The sequence below is a fragment of the Rhinolophus sinicus genome, chromosome 1 (genome assembly GCF_057876585.1).
Source record: "Rhinolophus sinicus isolate RSI-liver-muscle chromosome 1, RSI-T2T, whole genome shotgun sequence".
Lineage (NCBI taxonomy): Eukaryota > Metazoa > Chordata > Mammalia > Chiroptera > Rhinolophidae > Rhinolophus > Rhinolophus sinicus.
The window spans coordinates 212,502,912-212,523,151 of NC_142501.1; the positions used below are offsets into that span (position 1 = coordinate 212,502,912).

The window sequence follows — 20,240 nt, forward strand, 5'->3', positions numbered from 1 at the left end:
TGACATTCTGACAATTACAATTATCACTGAACTCTCCAAAACTCTGGAACGCTACAAGGAGCTGTGAAAGAACATGGCCACAAATTCAGGAACCTCCCTCCCTGCCTGTTGAAGAACAAATGCAGTCCCCCTGCTGGGTGACTGCCTCCGTCCAAGTTTACTGAGCAAGTGCACGGGGACCTCGGTGCGACAATGGCCATTCTTTCTCCCAGCCTGAAACTGTGCAAAACTAAAGGAGACCCAGAGGAAGCCAGAAATTCACGGGTATTAGGAAACCAACACAAATGGAATAGAGGGTGCGGGGGGGGGGGGGTAGAGAACAGAATCAGGTCACAAAGCAGGTCCCTTTTCAGGAACCAATGGCTTCAGCTCTGCCTGTGAAGCAGGCAGCTGTTGGGGACTGTCACTGTCCCCCACCCCCCCACCCCCACTTACTCTAAGTAGGTTCTAACCCAACTAGCCTTTAAAAACAAATAAATGTAAATATTCCACATCGAATGTGCTTCTGAAAAGATATCTTGCAACCAACAAGAAACTGTAAACACAAGTTCAAAAACTGAACGACTAAGAACCTCAGAGATGCATAAACATGGCCTCAGTTCCCCTCTGCAGCACTGTTACACTTCACCGAAACGAATGACTGATGAACAGCTTTATGTGTTAGGTTGGTGCAAAAGTAATTGCGGTTTTGCAATTATTTTTAACCTTTTAAACCACAATTACTTTTGCACCAACCTAACAGGAATCAGAAGATGGCCTGCAGTTGAGAGCAACAGGTCAAGAAACCGCTTGGTTCAAACGCTACCGTGAAACACATCAGGTCTGGGGCCAATTTGCTTCTCATCCTTGTCTGTACTCATCAGAAAACCGACTTTGGACGAGGTCATCTGCTCCTTGCCAACGCCACCCTCCTAGGCGGCGGGCCCAGGTTTGGTCCTCACACGTGGTACAGAAAGCGTGTTCTGTGCAACGAGAGGGAACGTCTGCGCTGAGCGCAGCCTGAAGCCCATGATGAAGAAGAACGTAATCATGAGCCTCCAGGCACGATGACCAGGCAAACTCCTAAGCAACATGGGAGACGTGGCCCCCGTCCGCGTGCGCCTAGAGGAGACGAGGTCACACTCACTCGGCAGAGCTGGCGTCCCCGCTAGGCCTTACCTTTCCTACTGCCTGATCATTCCACAGCCAGGCCCTGACTTCCTTCTGACACCAAATTTGGGGTAACACACACTTTTCCACGGCTTCCCCCGAGTCAATGCCCAGACCATCCTGATGATGACAACCACCGTTTTCGTCTCTCCTCTGAAGGCTGGCGACACTGGTCTCTGTGAACGGGGTAGCACCACCCTCCCTCTGCAGGCCTATCCGGCCTCAAGAACAAGTGCGCTCGCCAGTCCCTTTGGTGACAGACCAGGTGCACAGCCAGGTAAGGACCTGTGCTGAGCAGGGAGAAGCAGGACGCACCCCCCTGCAAGTACCTTTGCTTGGATCTTACCGCAGTATGAGCGGGGTTGGGCGAGTTCTAGTCGTGTATTATAAAATACTGGTGTATTATAAAGTCCCAACTCGGACAAAGTAAAAGGAGACCTCTTTAATGATTATCTGGGAATAACACTGGAAAAGCACTGTCACCTCTCTGGTGTTCAATGTCATTCCTAGATACTCATTTAGAAAATCCAATTCATGTTCCAAGCCTCGCATCCTTGTGTGAACAAAATCCCAGGACTTACATCAGTAATATGCACAATTACCTACTAAAGATGATTGTGATTATTTAACTAAAAAAACAATCGCCACCCAGACAGAAACGCAACGGAGAAGACGACCTGTGCGGCAGCTCCGCTTCAGAGCCCAGGTGGTGCGAAGCGACGCGCACGCGCTCACACAATCAGCCGTCTGTCTCTGCTGACTGCAGCAGGAGCAACCCTCTGGACCCAAGGTGACAAAGAGCGCAGCTGGGGAGGGGACAGATAATCACTTCTCTGTGGGACTAGCCAGTCTCAAATCCCAGGAAGCACAGAAGGAAAAAGCTATCAATGACACACATGGAAATGCTCGCTCCACCTCGCCATCTGCTTCTTCTGGCATTCAAGTGGAACATGAACAGCACGGCGCTTGGAGGGGAGCACAGGCTTAGAGGGGAGCACGGGCTTGGAGGGGAGCACGGCGCTTAGAGGGGAGCACGGCGCTTAGAGGGGAGCACGGCGCTTAGAGGGGAGCACGGCGCTTAGAGGGGAGCACGGGCTTAGAGGGGAGCACGGGCTTAGAGGGGAGCACGGCGCTTAGAGGGGAGCACAGCGCTTAGAGGGGAGCACGGTGCTGCAACTGCTATTCTAAAATCATGGGTACTACCCCTCAGCTCCGAGCTGTACCTCAGACAGGAGTCAAAAGTCCAGACAGTCCAGACTGAGAATAAGAGAGAAATAGTAATTCTCGGGTTTAATTTTTTTTCCCTAAAGTTGCTGTTCCCCCAGCTCCTTCTATTGTCTTATTTGTTTCTTAAAACTTATGAGAAAATGAAAGGCACTATGAAATGTAAAGGTAGCGTGAAAAACCACCACTTTCCCTGAGACAAGACTTGTGAACGTTACTTGAAGCTGCTGGGTCTTTCCCTGCACCTGACACCGGGGTTCGGGGCACATTTTCTCCCTCGTGTTTACACTCAAACACTCGGGGTCAAGGAAGACAGCTAAGCAGGAATGAGGGCAGTGTGGGGAGCAGGTCAGAGGCTCGGGAGAATGGACGCAGACCCTGCTCCCCTCTCTGTCTAGGTGACCTTGGGCCATCACTTTCTTGTGCCTCCGGGTTAACTTCCTGTCTGCACAAGGGATGTAAAAGCCTGGTTCTAGGCAATGGCAGCTCTGATGGCAGCTCTTCCCGTCAGTGCACACGGCAGGGTCATACACCGAGGTGGGAAGCCGTGACCCTTAGCTAATTTCCTGAGTGAGCTGCCTGTGTCTCCACTCACTTACTGCGCCTTTTTCCAGGGTGGGTATTTGGGACGATAAGCCATCCAGTGGCAACCTGTGTAACCTCACGTGCTCACAACCCTCCACTCCCTGCACTAGGACACAGAAAGGAAGAGAGAACACGACAGATCAACTGTATCAAGAGCCTCTGTGAACTGACACTCCCCTCCCCTCCCTCCTCCTCCCCTCATAATGGAAAAACAAGGAGGGAGAGGGAGATACGAAAACTAGGGCCATGTTTTAAGACGGTTTCAGATTTCAGATGTCTGATAGTCGAACCCATGCCTTTTGAGAAAAGCCCATAAACCATATGGACGACAGTTGAATGCCTTTTTCTAAGAGAAACTTCTGAATACGGGCAAACGTGTGGATTTGGCTGCTTCGTGCCTGCACACGTGCAAACTGCACTAACAGATTGGCCGTGTTTTGCTGAATTTGCCAGCTTGCCATAAACAGGCTTCCATGCTTTTTCGAATTGTTTATAAATAGCACAAACACCCAAATATGCAAATCAAGGCAAGCTGTCCCAGCAACTGCTGCTGCTGCGATGACAGCAAGTAACAACAGGCCACGTCAACAGAGCAGACGGGGGCCGTCAGACGGACTCGGCACCGACGGGTTCCCAGCAGCCTCAGGAGCAGACAAGGACCCGCTCTCTGCACAAGACAGGCCAGGCTTGGGCCGCAGGACAAAAGCTGCTTCCCCAATGCTTTCCTCTGTCACGGTCAAGCGATTTTCATGTCACACGTCCTGCAACCCTCCCAAGAGTCCTGCAATGTAAACGTGCTGCTGCCCCTGGAACAGCAGAGGGGAAGGGGGACGTGGCTGCCCGGGCCACAGGGCTGAGGGGAGCCCCAGGCCCAGCCTGTCTCTTTAGGCCCCAACTTACTCTTTTCCCATCACACTCGTTATATGGGGTCAAATTCAAGTTCTTTCCAATACAAGCCCAGTGATATTTATACCACATTAACCAGAATTCTTTTTCCTCTAAAATGTTGAAATAATAACATTTATTATGCACTTACGAGGTGCCAGGCTCAGAGTTTTATCTCCCTTAGCTCTCAGTACAGCCCTCTAAAGCCAGTGCCATATCATACCCCCCAGTTTACAGATAAGGAGACTGAGCTGAGCATGGAAGATCAGTCATTTGTTCATGGTCATGGGTTATTTAGTGTTTTTTTTCAAATTTTCAAAAGTAAATCTTACTTTAATTACAAATGTTATTACAACTGAAAATTAACTCACAAAACAAAACAGCAATAAAAACTCAGAATTATACAAAACAGTGAGATTCTCCCTTTACTATAATCTCCAGTCCCAATCCCCTCGTCTGAGACAACCAGTGTTAACGGTATGTTATACGTCTATCCCTGCAAGATTCTTCTAGACGTTTACACAGAACTGCGCACACGCGCACACATGAATATTCTCTATGAAAGACTTGAGGGGGCTCTAGCTGCTACGCCCCCATAATCCATGACACGCCTCCCATACCACCTCAAATACACAGTCAAAGTAAAAAGAGTCGCTGTCACACCAACAGCTCCACAACGCGCCTCCTGGCCCAGCAGCGCCTCTCCGGCCCCTCCCGTGCGGCTGCACACCTGCAGCCTTGTTCCCTGCCAGCAACGGAAATAACGGGGTGACCTGTGGTCGACACAAATGGGTCCCTGTGCAGGGATGTGGCCAGCTCCCTTAGGTCGGCCTGGGCCGCAGAGGGGTGAGGCCCTTCCCATGGTGGCCTGTCCCCCGGGCGGGGGTAAAAGGCAGGGCCACGTTAGCCTGACAGGGGACACTGGCAGGCTGTCCGTGTCCTGAGCATCACACAGGACGCGCGCAGGTCACCTCTGCCCGGCACCACCTCCGTCGTCCCTTTGTGTCCCCACTGAGCTGTTTCCGCAGTTACGTAGATCAGTTCTCGGTTTTCACACTAGGAGGCCGTTTACATTCCATGGGAAATACAGGGACGCATCCTGGTGGAGACACTTACACTGTTACGGCCATAAATACAGACAGGGCCCCCTCCCCACGCCCACTCTGCCCCACAGACGGGCCGCGGCTCCCACCATCTTTCCCAGGGTCTCGAGGACCTCCCCACGGCAACCACTAACCCCAGTGCGCACACTGGTGGCGTTTTCCTAAGCACGCGCCTAACCAATGGGCACAAGGAGGCACGGTTTCCATCGTCGCCAAAGCCCCGTCCGTGAGCACCTGCCCTGACGGACGGCCTGTGCCGGCCTAGAGCGGACACAGCACAACGATGACCCAGAGCCTGTCCCTCTGCAATCACTGTCACAGCCCAGAGCCACCGTCACAAAGGGTCTGAGCAGAAGGTGGAAACTCCCATTACCCTCGGTCCAAACAATGTAGACAAGTCAGAAAAACAAAGCCAATGACACACGATACGCCATCAACCTCACTAATACTCCAAAGTGCACATGAGAATGACAGCGCCTCGTCTTTATCAACTTGACACATAACTGCTGCGAGTGACCACGCGCAGCGCAGGTGAGGACTCAGGGAGACGCTGCTCTCACGCTTCCCTCTCACTGCACAAAGGGAAACCACCTTTCTGGACAACTGAACGTGCCTGTCAAGATCACATACATAACACACCCTTTCATGACCTCACTCTAAGGACAAGGGACCCTAAGAGAGTGATCGGAGAGGCACCCACACTGCCCCCACCAGCAAGGCTTTTCATTACCTGCATTAGCAATATAATTGTAAAACACACATCCAGCACTCATAGCATTTAAGATATAATCTGAGATCGTTAAAAATCATGTTGTGAAAGAAGATTTGATGTGACAGAATGCTCATTGATGTTTATGGAATGAGATCTCAAAAAGACATGATATGATACCCATTTTATGAAAGACATATACATATTTATTTATGCTGAGAAAAACAGGAGGACTAGGCCCTTGTCGGGGGTCCCCGAGACCACCCCCAGGGTCGATGACGCCCTGGAGAGACTCACAGGACGCGGCACACAGCGATCCTGAGCTACGACAGCACAGCGAGAAGATACACAGCAGAATCCGCACAGGGAAACGCACATGCGACAAAGTGCAGTGGGAACCAGGCGCCAGCTTCCGGCCCCTCTCCCAGTGGAGTCACCCAGGACGTGCTTCATTCCTCAGCAAGAAGTGTGAGCGCACGTGTGAAATGCTGTCCACCACGGAAGCTCACTGGAGACTCAGTGCCCAGGGTTTTATGGGGGGCTGGCCACATGGTCACCCTCTGCCCAGCACGTACCGAACTCCAGCCCCCCAGGAGGAAAGCAGGTATTTAGGAATAAGCCATGTTGTTTGCACAGACATCTCAGGCCCATGAGACAGCTTATCCGTTAGGGTGGTGCGAACCCTCCGCCAGCCAAGCTTGCAGACACCAGCCCAGGGCCAGCCTCGTGCAGGCCTCTGAGGTCACGGAAGTCAGGCCTGCGGTGTCCAGGCTTTTCTGCACAACACTGGAAGGTTAACAGAGGTGGTATCTGCTAATATGACTTATTTTCTTCTTTAGCCTCTTCTATTTCCAAATGTTCTGCATTGCACATGTATTTCCTTTATAATCAGGGAAAATGTTACACTCTTTTGAAAGTTCTGTTTAGCTTGTTCTGCCTACATGGTATCAATTTGCAGATGACACACAGGGAAAATATACACTTCTCTGATATTCTGAGCTAACATAATCAGATAGACACCAGAGAAGGGGCATGAGCTGACAGGGAGAGGACAGAGTAGGGGTTCTGGGGGGGGGGTGTGTGTGAAAGGGCCGGAGGGGGCGGAAGAACAGAGACAAAACTCAATCGAGGGGGCCAGCCCGGTGGCTCACGCGGTTAGAGCTCCATGCTCCTAACTCCGAAGGCTGCCGGTTCGATTCCCACAGGGGCCAGTGGGCTCTCAACCACAAGGTTGCCAGTTCAATTCCTCGAGTCCCGCAAGGGATGGTGGGCTGCGCCCCCTGCAACTAGCAACGGCGACTGGACCTGGAGCTGAATGGCACCCTCCACAACTAAGATTGAAAGGACAACAACTTGACTTGGAAAAAAGGCCTGGAAGTACACACTGTTCCCCAATAAAGTCCTGTTCCCCTTCCCCAATAAAATCTTTAAAAAAAAAGAAAACTCAATCGATGTCATTAAGGTTCTAATTCTACCCCCCAATGAAACAGCTATTCCAACATATGGTCAGATTTACCTCCGAGATGGTTAGAAGTAGGAACATTTTAATACCAAGATTTCTATTCTGAGGACCCACAGTCGCTCGGTAATTCTAGGTGTCTAACAATTTTTTTATTCCACTGAATTTGAAGATCATAAAAGCTTCTTACCTGTGCTGCCTTCTGATGGCCCACACCACAGTATAGAATTTTAGAAGAATCTGAAAGTTGAAAAAAAAAAAGACAAAATACAGTATGGACTTGGGACACGGAACCCAGAGTTCAATCCATGAACCTACCACACATCATTCATTTGATTAAATGTCCTTCTGTATAAAAAAGGAGGAAAATACTACTTACCTCCCAGTCGTAAGGGTCAAATGAGACAACAGATGTGGCAGAATTGTTTAGTAATAAGATATCACAGTTAGAGACGCCTCACATACTCGTTCAGCAAATGCCTGCTCTGTGCTAGGCGTTATGTCAGGTACCGGCAATCCAGTGCCACCAAGCTCAAAGGGCTACTGTTCACTAGAAGGAAACAGTAAACGAGGTGTGGGGGTGACCCGAAGACAGCCCTGCGGCAGTGGCTAAGAGAATGATTGGGACAGATGCTCGGATTGCCATCCAGAACCACTCAAGAGCTCTGCGACCTTGGCCACGTTTCTTAACTTCTCTGTGCCTCAGTTTCCTTATCTGTCAGACAAGGGTCATAACAGTAGGGTTATAATCTCACGGGTTTGTAATGAGAATTGAATGAGTTAATATCTGTAACATTCTCAGAACCATGTCTGGCCATAGAAAATATGTTAACTGTGGAGCTAATTTTTGTAAAATAAGTATATGAATTCAAGGTGCCATTGATGTAGGACTATTTTTCCTGTGAGTCCCCAAATGACGTAGATGATATTGGATCTGCCGGCAGTTTCTGGGTGTGGGCCGGGATCCTGTCTTGTGAGACCGAAGAATGGAAACACGGACCCAGCAGAGGTAAAGAGTTTTAAAAAGAGGGTAGTTTATTGAAAGCAAAGAATCAGAGCTCCCGAGCGGGAGGGGGTCCCGAATGGGGGTGCCCAGTAACTGAGGTGCCCAGTGACTGAGGCAAAAGCTCTTACTTTTTTACTTTCCCCTGACTGTCTGGCGAAGGGAACTGGCGCCTTCTAATGAAATTTGTCTGCAGGTTTGTTCTGCTTGCCCATCCTAAAGGAATTAGCAAAGTAACCCACTCTTATCTACTAGATCTGTTTGTCAGGCCAAAAGGAATTTTATGATTAACCTCAAGGCCTTGTTACATTTTGTCCTGGAGCAAAGGAGTGATTTCAAAACCTGGAGTTTTAGGATATGATTGTCTTTGTTTATTCCACCAGGGACCTCCCTGTCTACCTAGGGACGTGCTACCTAACCTGTGTCACCATGGGCAGATGTAAATGAGACTCTAACTTATGCACAGTGAGATATGCAAAATTCTGCATGAACCAAATGGTCTTATCTCTTGCTGAGCAAATCTAGTAAATTTTTTCGGTGGTATTCACAAGTAATTAAGGCTTTGAATCCTACACTCTGGAAGTATTAAAATACTGCCAAATGTCTAGTAAATGACTATGCTAAATGTCTCAAAGATAAATACATATGTTTCAGAAATACATACAGCCTTGAAATTTTCCCAGATTTAAAAGTACAAAAGCGCTTTTACACATACCATCTCACTGACTCTTGCGAAAACCCTTCGAGGAAAGCTTAAAAGAAAAGGAAGGTCACGCAGTGACCCTGTGTGACTCAGGCAGGGTCAGAGAGGCAGTCATCAGGGAGAAAACAGCCTCCAGCGGGGTGCTCTGGGGGTGCTCTGGTATCTACATAACACATTCCTCTCCCTCCCTCCCACCCCCTCGGCTCCTAAAAGCTGAAAGCAATGACAGACAGCTCAGGACCTGAAGTGGCCGTGGACAACCAGACATGTCCTGGCTCAGCTTCCAGAGGGCGTCTCTCCCCTTGGGCTGCGAAGACAGAAACCAGACTCGCCTGCTGGGCCAAAGCAGTGGGTTTGGGCCTTGGCGGGTCATCTTGTGAGTTAAACAATGAGGAGATCATCCTATAAAATGACCGATACACTTCTCAAAAGGGAAGTGTGACTTTTACAGAAAACTCTATTCCATTTGGGAGAAAGCCACATAAAGCCACAAAAAACAGCACGGTCCTACAACAACAAATTTAATTCGTCTGTCACAAAGCAAAACCCCAAAGCCCTCTGGGCACACAGCTGCTTTTCTGAGCTGCAATTAACCCCCAACTGAGAAACAGGTCAACTTGTCTAAAAAGATTTCTTTTGCAACTGTCTTAAGTGAAAATTCCTTTACCTCACCTGTCAGTTTCCAGATTTAATACCTCTCTGCTGACCTGACTTTCATTTAGGCAACAAGCATGGATTTTGCGTTTACTGTGGTGCAGACACCATGCTCGGCACTGTGGTAACGACAGGAAGGACTGTGGCACAGCTGTCCCCTGGAAGCGCTTGTGCGGGGGGAGGGAAGATTGCACAATCAGTGTTAAAACAGTCCGCTAACTGCTAGGACCCGTTTCAGGGTGGGCCCTACCTAGCTTGAGTTAAAAAGAACCGCGGAGCACACATAGCACAGCCGGTTTCTGTGAAAACGGTGCAACGCTTACAGCACGTGGACAGTCCACGCCCAGAGCGGACGCAGACGAGGCACGGTGCCTGCAGGGGCTCCCTCCACACATACACGGGCAGGTGGAGCGGCCCCCACACACAGGGCCACTGGAAGCCTCCAGGAGGGCATCCAGGAGGTAGGAGACAGAGGACAGAAGTCTAAGGGCTCCAAAATGAACAGAAACCTCCCAAGAAGTCCCCAGATGGGTAAGGGATGTAGAGAACACTAACAGTAATGTGTCATTACGAGAGTCCAGGGCACTGGTGTGACAGCAGGGAAAACACAAGGCCACCAGAAGCCCAACAGTCTAGCCCCAGCGCTGCCAACTCAGCCCATGACCTTGGTCATGGCTCATAACTTCTGTGAGCCACGGTAAAATCACCAAAAACCAGAAGAGATGAAAACTGACCTGCCCTTTTCACAGAACTGCTGGAGGATAAAACGAGATAAGAGATTTAAACATTCTCTGAGAAGTACGAAGCACAATACAAATATAAGAAATCATCGTTGCCATTAATAACAACCATGTAAAACCGAGTTGAGACCAGAGCGTTTTCCTCCCGCCTTCTCCCCAAAAACAAAGCCATCTACAGCCCAGCTGGGCTAGCTGGTCAACCCCAGTGTCGTCACTCCCTCATGGTCATTGCGTCCTGAGAGAGAGCCACACTCCCACGCGAGACCACATTTTATCTTCTCAGGGGGCCTGAAGTCCTCCAAACTTACAGCACAGCTAAGCAACGAAGAGACTGCCGCCACCGGACTCAAATGCTGCTGTCCACACATTCCCACAGCACGGGTCAGAGAGAATTCAAATGTCATATGATGGTATTAAATTCCTCGTGCTTAAACCAAGGAAATCATGCAAAGGTGGACTCCCTGAGAAAGGTATTCAGAGAGGAGAGTTAGCAAATTCTGCCCAATGTAAGCAATACCACCTGTAGCCCTTACGCTCGGCCTCTCTGCAACTGACTCCACAGACGCTGACCTTAACGATGCTTTGACTAACACCGAGAAAAATAATAACCCTCCTCACAGCTGGGCCCCAGGCAACCACCAGTACTTGTCCCTGGCTCACTAAGCTGTGAATGTAGGTAAACAATTCCCACGCCATGCAATGATGAGGCTCAAAGTCAGAACAAAGGGGCCGTCAACATGAGACAGCCCAACCCTCCTTTTCCAGGGAAGGAATCTATTGCCCAGATAAGGGCCTAACTAGCCTGGTTTAGTGACAGAGCCAGAACCAAAACCTACTCACCGAACCTGGGCCAATAGTTTTTTCTAATGAAAGAAAGGAAAATGGGGCCCGGAAAAAAGCCATTCAATTCATACTAAACCCATTAAAGAGTTTATGTAGCATCTACGAGGGGTGCCCAAAAAATGTGCGCATTTTAAGAGACGTTATCTATGTATTACTTTTCGAAGTTGAATTAAGTACAGTAGCAATGTGTAGTATGACGTTTGCTCAAAAGATGGTGTCAATCAAATGAATGCTAGCGTCATTCATTGTATTACAATTTTAATAGTTTTTTCCTTTCTTAAAATGTGTATACATTTTTTGGCACCCTCTGTATTTAAAAGTAGGCGCTTCCTATAAAATATACAGGCATGACTACCTAAAGAGTAATTTCAACTGTGTTTTGACTTGTTGCCAGTGTTCATAAAACCCAAAGCCTGCTCCATCTCCACGCGCACGCACTGTTCCCCTTAACCGTAACACTTACCATGTGTATGTTACAGTGTGTCCATGTGTCTGTGTACCCCACTAGACTGCATGTTCAGGAAGGTAGGGATCATGGAATGTCACCTTCCCAGCCCCAAAGCCTAACCTAAAAGACACTCAATAAATGACCACGGAACTAAGTTAGCTACCAAAACACTTTAAACTTGCACTAACAAACTGACGTACTAAGTTTGGTTGATGCAGCTTAAATCTTAACTTGTGTTCTGCTAGATTACCATTTGCTAAATATTTAGTGAACACCTATTATGTGCTAAATGTCACTAAGTGCAGAGGACCTAGCAGTGAGAAGAACAACAATGGTCCTTGTTCAAACAGAGCTTAGAGTCTAACGGGGAAGAGATTATACTACTATACACCGGGGATGCCAAAAACATGTATACACATGACTTGCGTTCATCTTTCGTTATTGGTATACAAGTATATTGAGTATTACAATTTTAATACAGCTTTTTCCTTTCTTAAAATGTGTATCCTTTTTTTGGCCCTTTCTGTATATATGATTGCCGCGAGCTAAGAAGAAAAAGCACAGGTTGCCAGGGGAAGCACACACGCTGGTCTTGACGATGCATAAATAACACCACCTCAGAGCTTCCTGCAGCATAAGACCGCATCCCCCAGGGCTGCTAGAGAAGCTGCCATGACTCCCTTGGCGTCAAAAGTCACGTAGAGGTGTGTTCAGGAAAAGAAATCAAAGAAACAAAGTCCCAGGACTGTTCACTCATACAGATTAAAATCAGCTTTTAAGGGCAATGTTCCAGTTATGAGATCCCTTGGCTACACGCGTGTGAAATTCGAGGTACTCAAGAGGCTAATGTGTGAGTGGTGAATTAACTCTACCAGTTAAAACTAAAGAAATGCTAGGTTCACGGGCTACAGGTGGAGTATCTTTGACAAATTTATTAGCTCTGAATATTCACATTAAAAATTATGAATTTGGGCCGGCCCAGTGGCTCAGGCAGTTAGAGCTCCGTGCTCCTAACTCCGAAGGCTGCCGGTTCGATTCCCACATGGGCCAGTGGGCTCTCAACCACAAGGTTGCCAGTTCGATTCCTCGAGTCCCGCAAGGGATGGTGGGCAGCGCCCCCTGCAACTAAAGATTGAACACGGCACCTTGAGTTGAGCTGCCGCTGAGCTCCTGGATGGCTCAGTTGGTTGGAGCGCGTCCTCTCAACCACAAGGTTGCCGGTTCGACTCCCACAAGGGATGGTGGGCTGTGCACCCTGCAACTAGCAACGGCAACTGGACCTGGAGCTGAGCTGCGCCCTCCACAACTAAGACTGAAAGAACAACTTGAAGTTGAATAGAACCCTCCACAACTAAGATTGAAAGGACAACAACTTGACTTGGAGAAGAGTCCTGGAAGTGCACACTGTTCCCCAATAAAGTCCTGTTCCCCTTCCCCAATAAAATCTTTAAAAAAAAAAAAAAAATTATGAATTTGATGCAGATTGGCCACTTTCCTGAGCGTGTACTGTGTGTCAGGCACAGGCAAAAGCCAGGCACTTTTACACACACATTTGCACTTGAACCTCACAACAGCTGCCGTCATGCCATTTTATACATGAAGAAAGTCAGGTTTGACAAATTTTAGAAACTGTCAAGTTTTCAAATTACACAGCTAGTTAACAAAAGCCAGGCAAGCCGACTCCACAGCCCCTGCTGGAAGAGGTATGTTTATAAACTGTCCGACAAGTCCGGGTACAAACAAGGGTGTAAGGACTACAGAGCACCTCAGACCCCGGAGCAGACTTAGGGTAGTTCTGCATCCTTACCTGTCACGTGATTATTCCATGAAAAAAACGTAGAAGGGCTCAACATCAGAATGAACTGAGTAACTGACAAATACATTCATGGCAGATACTAGCAGGATGTGGAAATTGTATGTCATTTCCACATCTATTTGCACAACATTCTTTAATCACCTCAAAACCATTCTGAGCTGGCGGAAGCAGAAGGTGCCCGGGACTCCGGCTCACCAGGGACAGACGTCCCCAACCTTCACTGTCCGTCAGGATCACCCGGGAGCTTTTCAAACCTGTAGACGCCCGGGCTCCAGTCCTGGAGAATTTATGTCAGCTCGTGTGGAGTGGGCACATAGGCATTTGTGACAGTCCCACATACATCTAGGGTTGCAAAGCGCTGTTCCAGACGCTCACACACCGCGGCTCAGTTCACTAAACACTCATGGGGAGTCTAAGCGCTAGGAATCCAGGCTGAGTAAGACAAGTCAGTCTCTGCCCCCTAAAAAGTGTTTCAAGTTCTCTCTGCTTTTAGGACAAAGAAATCAAGGTCAGAGATTTATTCCAGTCCCGTCCAAGTAAACTGCCAGGTGAAAAACTACTCTGGTATTAGTTTACGTCCAAAACAACTTCCTTTACCTACCCTGTCGGGGGCCAGGGAGTAACTCTGGGCCGTTGCGTGCGGCATGCAGAAAAGCTCAGGTCTGGGTCTTCTGCGCACTTACAGAGCACACTTCTCCCCAAATGTGCAGGGCTACATTTTAGATTCACTCTTTTATCAAGGATGGAAAGAGAAAAGCAGCACGGAAACAGCTCTGCAGGGAGTCTCGTCCTGGCCCCACTGACAATTAGCAAGGTCACCTGAAGTCCCTTCCTTCCCCTCCCTGGTCTAACAGCTAAACATGTAGAGGAAAAAACATCCAGCCTAAGGCAAAGCTTCCAAGAGTTTATTTGAGCCACACTGACAATTGTCGGGAAGCAAAATCTCAACGGATTGAGAAAATGCTCTGCAAAATGGCAATTGCAGCTTATTTTATATGCAGAATCAAAGGAGGAGGGTTACTTGAAATCCACTGATTGTAGATTAAGGGGGTGGGAGAAAGCAAAGCAGGGAAATCTCCGGGACTGGATAAAAGTAAATTGGAGAGCCGGTACTGCTTCTACATAGGTGGGTGCAGGATAGTTAATAGTTCACTGTTCACAGCGCAGGGAGGTGGGAATCAGGGGACAAGAACAACAAGGAGGGATTCTGTAGTTTCCTGCTCTGGTCAGGACAAGGGGAGCACTGACATTCCAAGGGCCTGTTCTCCTAGATGCACAAAGACAGCAGACAGGCTCACTTAAGGTAAAGACTGACCTTTGTCAAGGAAGCTGCAGGCCCAGGATGTGACTTCCTGCCATGGCCCACCTTAGTTAGGAGTTTTTATGTTCAGACCGTCTTATGTGGTTATGTTCAGTCTCCTGAGCTTGTCAGGTTTAACCTGTGGCCCCTTTTTCCCTCCACAAATGAGACAGGTGTGACTTCAATCTCCAGATTCTAATAGGGATAAAAAGAAAGTTCTGCCATCAACCACTGAAGTAATTAAAGCACATTTTCCTGTTCTTAAGAATCAAAAGCGGCCGACCCAGCGGCTCAGGCAGTTGGAGCTCTATGCTCCTAACTCCAAGGGCTGCCGGTTCAATCCCCACATGGGCCAGTGGGCTCTCAACCACAAGGTTGCCGGTTCAACTCCTGGAGTCCCACAAGGGATGGTGGGCAGTGCCCCCTGCAACTAAGATTGAACATGACACCTTGAGCTGAGCTGCCGCTGAGCTCCTGGATGGCTCAGTTGGTTGGAGCGCATCCTGTCAACCACAAGGCTGCCGGTTTGACTTCCACAAGGGATGGTGGGCTGCGCCCCCTGCAACTAGCAATGGCAACTGGACCTGGAGCTGAGCTGTGCCCTCCACAACTAAGACTGAAAGGACAACAACTTGAAGCTGAACAGCACCCTCCACAGCTAAAATTGAAAGGACAACTTGACTTGGAAAAAAGGCCTGGAAGTACACACTGTTCCCCAATAAAGTCCTGTTCCCGCTTCCCAATAAAATAAAATAAAATTCAAAAAAAAAAAAAAAAAAGAATCAAAAGCGAAAGCAGGGAACTCAGCCACCATCCCACCCAGCGGACCCCAGGACAGCAGACACACAAGCTCCATCCTCAGTACCTGAGGGAGCATAATGAGAGGGGTAAGGGGTGCTGCAGACCCTCCCTCCCTCCCTCCTTTCCTTCTTCCCTCCCTCCCTCCCTCCTTTCCTTCCCCCCTCCCTTTCCTCCCTCAATTCTGCAACTATCTGCAGTGCCATCTATGTGCCAGAGGCTGCTCCCCTCCCTAACTCCAGCTTTCATTTACAGCCTGTCTCCTGAGTTGCCCCATTATCACACTGGCTTATCTAATCCTCATAGAAACCCTTTGCTGCACGATGTCACAGATGAAAAGAACTGCAGACTACAGAGGTTCGGAACCATATCTGAGGGGCCTGCTCCCCGCGTGGCCCTCAGGAACCAGGCCCAGACCCCAGACCGGAGCGGTGGGGGTGGACTTCCTTCCTCAGCTTTTCCAGGCCCTTGGCTGACCTGGCACTCCCCAGAAAGCTAGCGAGCCCTGGCTGCTCTGTGACGGAGGCCACAAAAGCCACAAAAGTACTGGACTAATACAGTCCATCTGTGTCTAACAGATCTTTTACTTATTATGCTGGTCACTTCTGTGAGCAGCTGGGTTAAGAAAGACTTTGGCAAGTTACCACGATGACTCCGTCCAGCCCTCCCCATGGGGTGCAGACAGGCCGTCAGCATGGAGGACAGCGTTCTCCTCCACAACCCCGTGCATTCCAGGCCCCGGAGCACTGACACATGCCACCAAATATAGGCAGGAAAGAGCCTCCTTCCTTCTGGGCCACAGGGTGGGGGAGGGGTGTGCTCTCCGGGATCTAAGTCCGTGGTAAAGCAGCCGGAGCTGCCCTGCACTGGGCCTCCCTGTGGCAGAGGAGCCGCCAACAGGTACTCACTGGTGTCGTCAGTGAGAACGACCTTCCAAGAGCTTCAGGAAGTCATTCCAGAAATGCTGTTTACACAACGTGCTTCCTCCTGTCAGTGCCCTGCTTTACAGATTGCAAAGCGTTTCCACCACGCACCTCCTCTGCTTCTCCAGGCAGCTCGCGTGGTCGGTTGAGCGTATTTCATCATGCCTGTTGTTTAGATGATGAGACCCAAACTCACAGAAACCACTGACTTTGCCAAGGACACCCAGTTGCAAACAGAGCCAGGACCTGAGGCCTCCTGGTTCCAGAAAGAGCAGGCTGCCAACATTCCAGGCGGCCCCTCCAGGGCTTCGGACGTGACCTGACAGGCAGAAAGCAGGCTTGTCTCTCCGGAGTCCCTGGGCTGCCTGAAGACAAGTGATAAAACTTCTAACAGAAAGCATGCACGTATTTGAGAAGGTTGCATAGGCTCCCTTGGCTCAGTTCTGTTTGGGAAAGATCCTTCTAGCGGCAGTGCAGAGAAGGAAATGCAGCAAGTGTACTGGTGGCTAGGACAACAGTTCACGTGCACAGCATGAGGCGCTAACCCAGGGCTGTGACAACGGGACTAGAGAGAGAAAAAATGCATTTGAAACACATGTACAGGGACGTCCAATCAGACATGGGGACGGAAGAAGGGGCATAAGGCAGGTGGGGGTTTCCAGTCTGAGAGACCGTTGCGTGAGGATGTTGTCAACTAAAAACAAAGGCAGAAGCAGGTTAGGAAGGAAGGTGTGGATGCGTGGAATTTGAGATGCATGAGCATCCCAGGTGAGCAACAGAATTGTCTGTGATTCCCCAAGTCTAGCGCGGACTAGACCCTTAGTAGGTGCTCGTAGAAGAGAGGAAGGGAAGGGAGACAAGTACATGAACTCAGTGGAAATGACCACTGGGTCGGGTCGCTGGCCTCGAGCTCCCACAGGCTGAGACAGAAACTGGGTAACCGTCGAAGTGTTAAGCTCACAGACTCATTTAGTCAGAAAGTATCTGAGTGCCTGAAACGTGCTCGATGCCACGCCAGACCCAGAACCCAACGGGGGAGACAGATACCAAGCAGAGGACCAGACAGCCAACGAATCACAACAGACAAGCACTGAAGGCCCAGCAGTCGTGGCTCCAGTTCCTTCGCATTCTCTGGTTTTTAATGCCACCAGCCCCGTGCAAATGTCACTGGAAGGAAAGCACCCTCCACGCTGCACCACCCTCCGAGTCATTCAGGGGTTGGCAAAACAGAAATTCCATTGCCCAGATGAGGGCAGGATGAGCTGCATTTAAGGCCTGAGGACGACACTGGGAGAACCACTGCTCCAAGGGACAGGAGAGCAAGGAGGCGGGGCTGGCCCCAGACACGTATCCTTGTAAGGAGGGTCTGAACGCCTAGGAGCCACTATTTGACCTTGATCAAGGTGTCTAGCTTCTCAGAGCTTTGGTTTCCTGATGTCAATGTGAGGAAAATCACTGCCATGATGTCTTCAAAAGAAAAGAGCAAATTAAATGTGTGGTGAAGGAAATACTCCATTTTTACAATTTATGGTGATATCTGAAAGGTGGGATTGGGGTGATTTTTAAAACACTTTACCTGTGTACTTTTCTGTATGTTTGATTTCTTTATAATGTACATACAACACTTTTACAAGAACACCAATTTTTTAAAAAGTAAAAAAAAGTTCATATTTAAATTCTCTGGAAGAGCCTTCTAGTGGATAATAAAATTGACTGACTACTTAGCAACCAGCCTTTTTTTAATAATTAAGCTTTTTTTGAAACAACTGTAGATTTACAGCTATAAGAACTAATACAGAGCGATCCCCTATGCACTTTACCCAGCTTCTACCCAGGGTAACGTCATGCGAAACCATAGTACAGTCTCCCAGGACACTGGCAAGGACCAGCAAATACAGCTCATCACAGGATGCCTCACGGGCCCTTCTGCAGGCACTCCCACTCCCATCCCCTTCTGCCTCCTCCCCACTCCTTAACCCACGGCCCCCTAATCTGTTCATTTTAGAATGTTATGGGCAGGCCCGGTGGCTCAGGTGGTTGGAGCCCCGTGCTCCTAACGCCGAGGTCACTGGTTCGATTCCCACATGGGCCAGTGAGCTGCGCCCTCTACAGCTAAGATTGTGAACAAAGGCTCTCCCTGGAGCTGGGCTGCTGTGAGCAGGGGGAGATAGGCATAAGCTGTCATGAGCTGCCAGGAGATGCCAGTGGCCAGTGTGAGTGGCCGCCGGTCAGCGTGAGCAGCTGGCAGCAGCGAGAGCTGCCATGAGCGGATGACTCAGGACCGACTGCCTCAGCCGGGGGGAGCGCAAGGCTCATAACACCAGCGCGGGCCAGGGAGCTGTGTCCTACACAACTAGACTGAGGAGCAACAGCTTGAAACAGGGGGTGGTGGGGGGAGGCGGAAGAAGAAAAAAAGAATGTTATACAGGTGACAGGATCATAAATCCCTAACTGGCTGGTCGTGGCGGGTCATCACGCCCCAGGCCTCGAACTTCTTTATTGAAAGGCTTACGTGGCCGTGAGCTGCCCTGTCCGTTGTCTCTGTGCATCTGGGTTAACAGCCTTTGAGACAAGCCGAACCACCCTCAGGAGAGCACAATCTCCTCACTGTCCTGTGCCTTGCTGTCCCCACTCCAGGCCATCTTCCTTATGTGCCCCCCTTAACTCCTAACGCAGAAAAGAAGCTGTGAAACTGTTATTCTCCAGAGTATTTGAGATCTTGCTTCCCGGCAGATGGCATCAGTTTGGGCTCAAATAAACTCTTATCAAAACTCTCTACAGGTCTGAACACTTTTTACTTTAACAAACCCTATCTCACAGTGGCAAAAAGAGAGAGAGAGAGAGAGAGAGATAAATGGAATCATACACTATACGAACTTTGGGAATCAGCTTTCCCCATCAGCATCATTCTCTGGACATTCACTCAGGCTGTGGCGTGTCCCCATCACCTGTCCCTTGCCATTGCAGAGCAGGATTCCATGTACGGATGGCCCAGTGTTCCTCCATTCACCCCTCCACGGGAGGACGTGTGGGTGCTGCCACTTTCTGGCTGTTAGGAATGAAGCTGCTACGAACGTCGTGCCCAGGGTCTGTGTGAACGGAATCCTATCTCTCTGCACAGATGCCCACGAGGGCCACTGCTGAGCCCGGTGGTAGCTGCATGTTTGGTTGTTTTTCAGCAACTGCCAAACTGTTCTCCAGAGCGGTTGTTCCATCTTATATTCCCACCAGCCATACATGAGGGCTCCAGTGTCTGCAAGTCCTCACCAGCGTTTGGTATTGTCACTGCTGTTTTATTTCCGCCATTCTAGGAGCCGTGTAGTGTCATTTGCATTTCCCCCATGGCTAATGATATTGGACAGTTTCATGTGCTCACGTCTCATCTGTGTTTTCTCTTCAGTGAAATGTCCCTTCATGTCTTTTGCCCATTTTCTAATTGGATTGCTTGTTTTACTGTTGAATTTTGAGAGTCTTTTATATACTCTAGGTAATAGTCCTTTATCATACATGTGGTTTGTAAATATTTTCTCCTGGTCTGTAGCTTGTCTTTTCATCCTAACAGAGTCGTTAGCAAAGCAAACATTTTTAAATTTGAGGAAGTCCAATTTATCAGTTTTTCCTTTCATGGACTGTTCTTTCAGTGTTGGGTCCAAGTAAGAATTCTTTGCCTGGCCCTAACTCTTAAAGGTTTTCTGTGGGATTTTTTCCTCAGCATTTTATAGTTTTACATTTTACATGTAAGTCTGTAATCCATTTTGAGTTAATTTTTGTTTAAGGTATAAGGTTTAGGTCAAGGTTCATTTTTTTGCCCACGGATGTCCAATTTCTCCACTTTTTAATGGGCTGGAAAATATGCTAGAGCATCCCCTATATTATAGGCATATAATGTTTTCTAAAT

At 49.0% G+C, this 20,240-nt stretch overlaps 1 protein-coding gene across 5 annotated transcripts in view; it reads right to left on the reverse strand.

Annotated features, from left to right (window-relative positions):
* Nucleotides 1-20,240, reverse strand: part of AFAP1 (actin filament associated protein 1) — a 126,138-nt gene that overhangs the window by 89,465 nt on the left and 16,433 nt on the right. For 2 of the 5 annotated variants that reach the window (XM_074320792.2, XM_074320803.2), the window contains exon 2: nucleotides 7,305-7,354. The exons of the other annotated variants lie outside the window; for them this stretch is intronic. The gene's annotated coding sequence lies outside the window, so the exon portion shown is untranslated. The remainder of the gene's footprint in view (nucleotides 1-7,304; nucleotides 7,355-20,240) is intronic. 5 annotated transcript variants of the gene reach the window in all.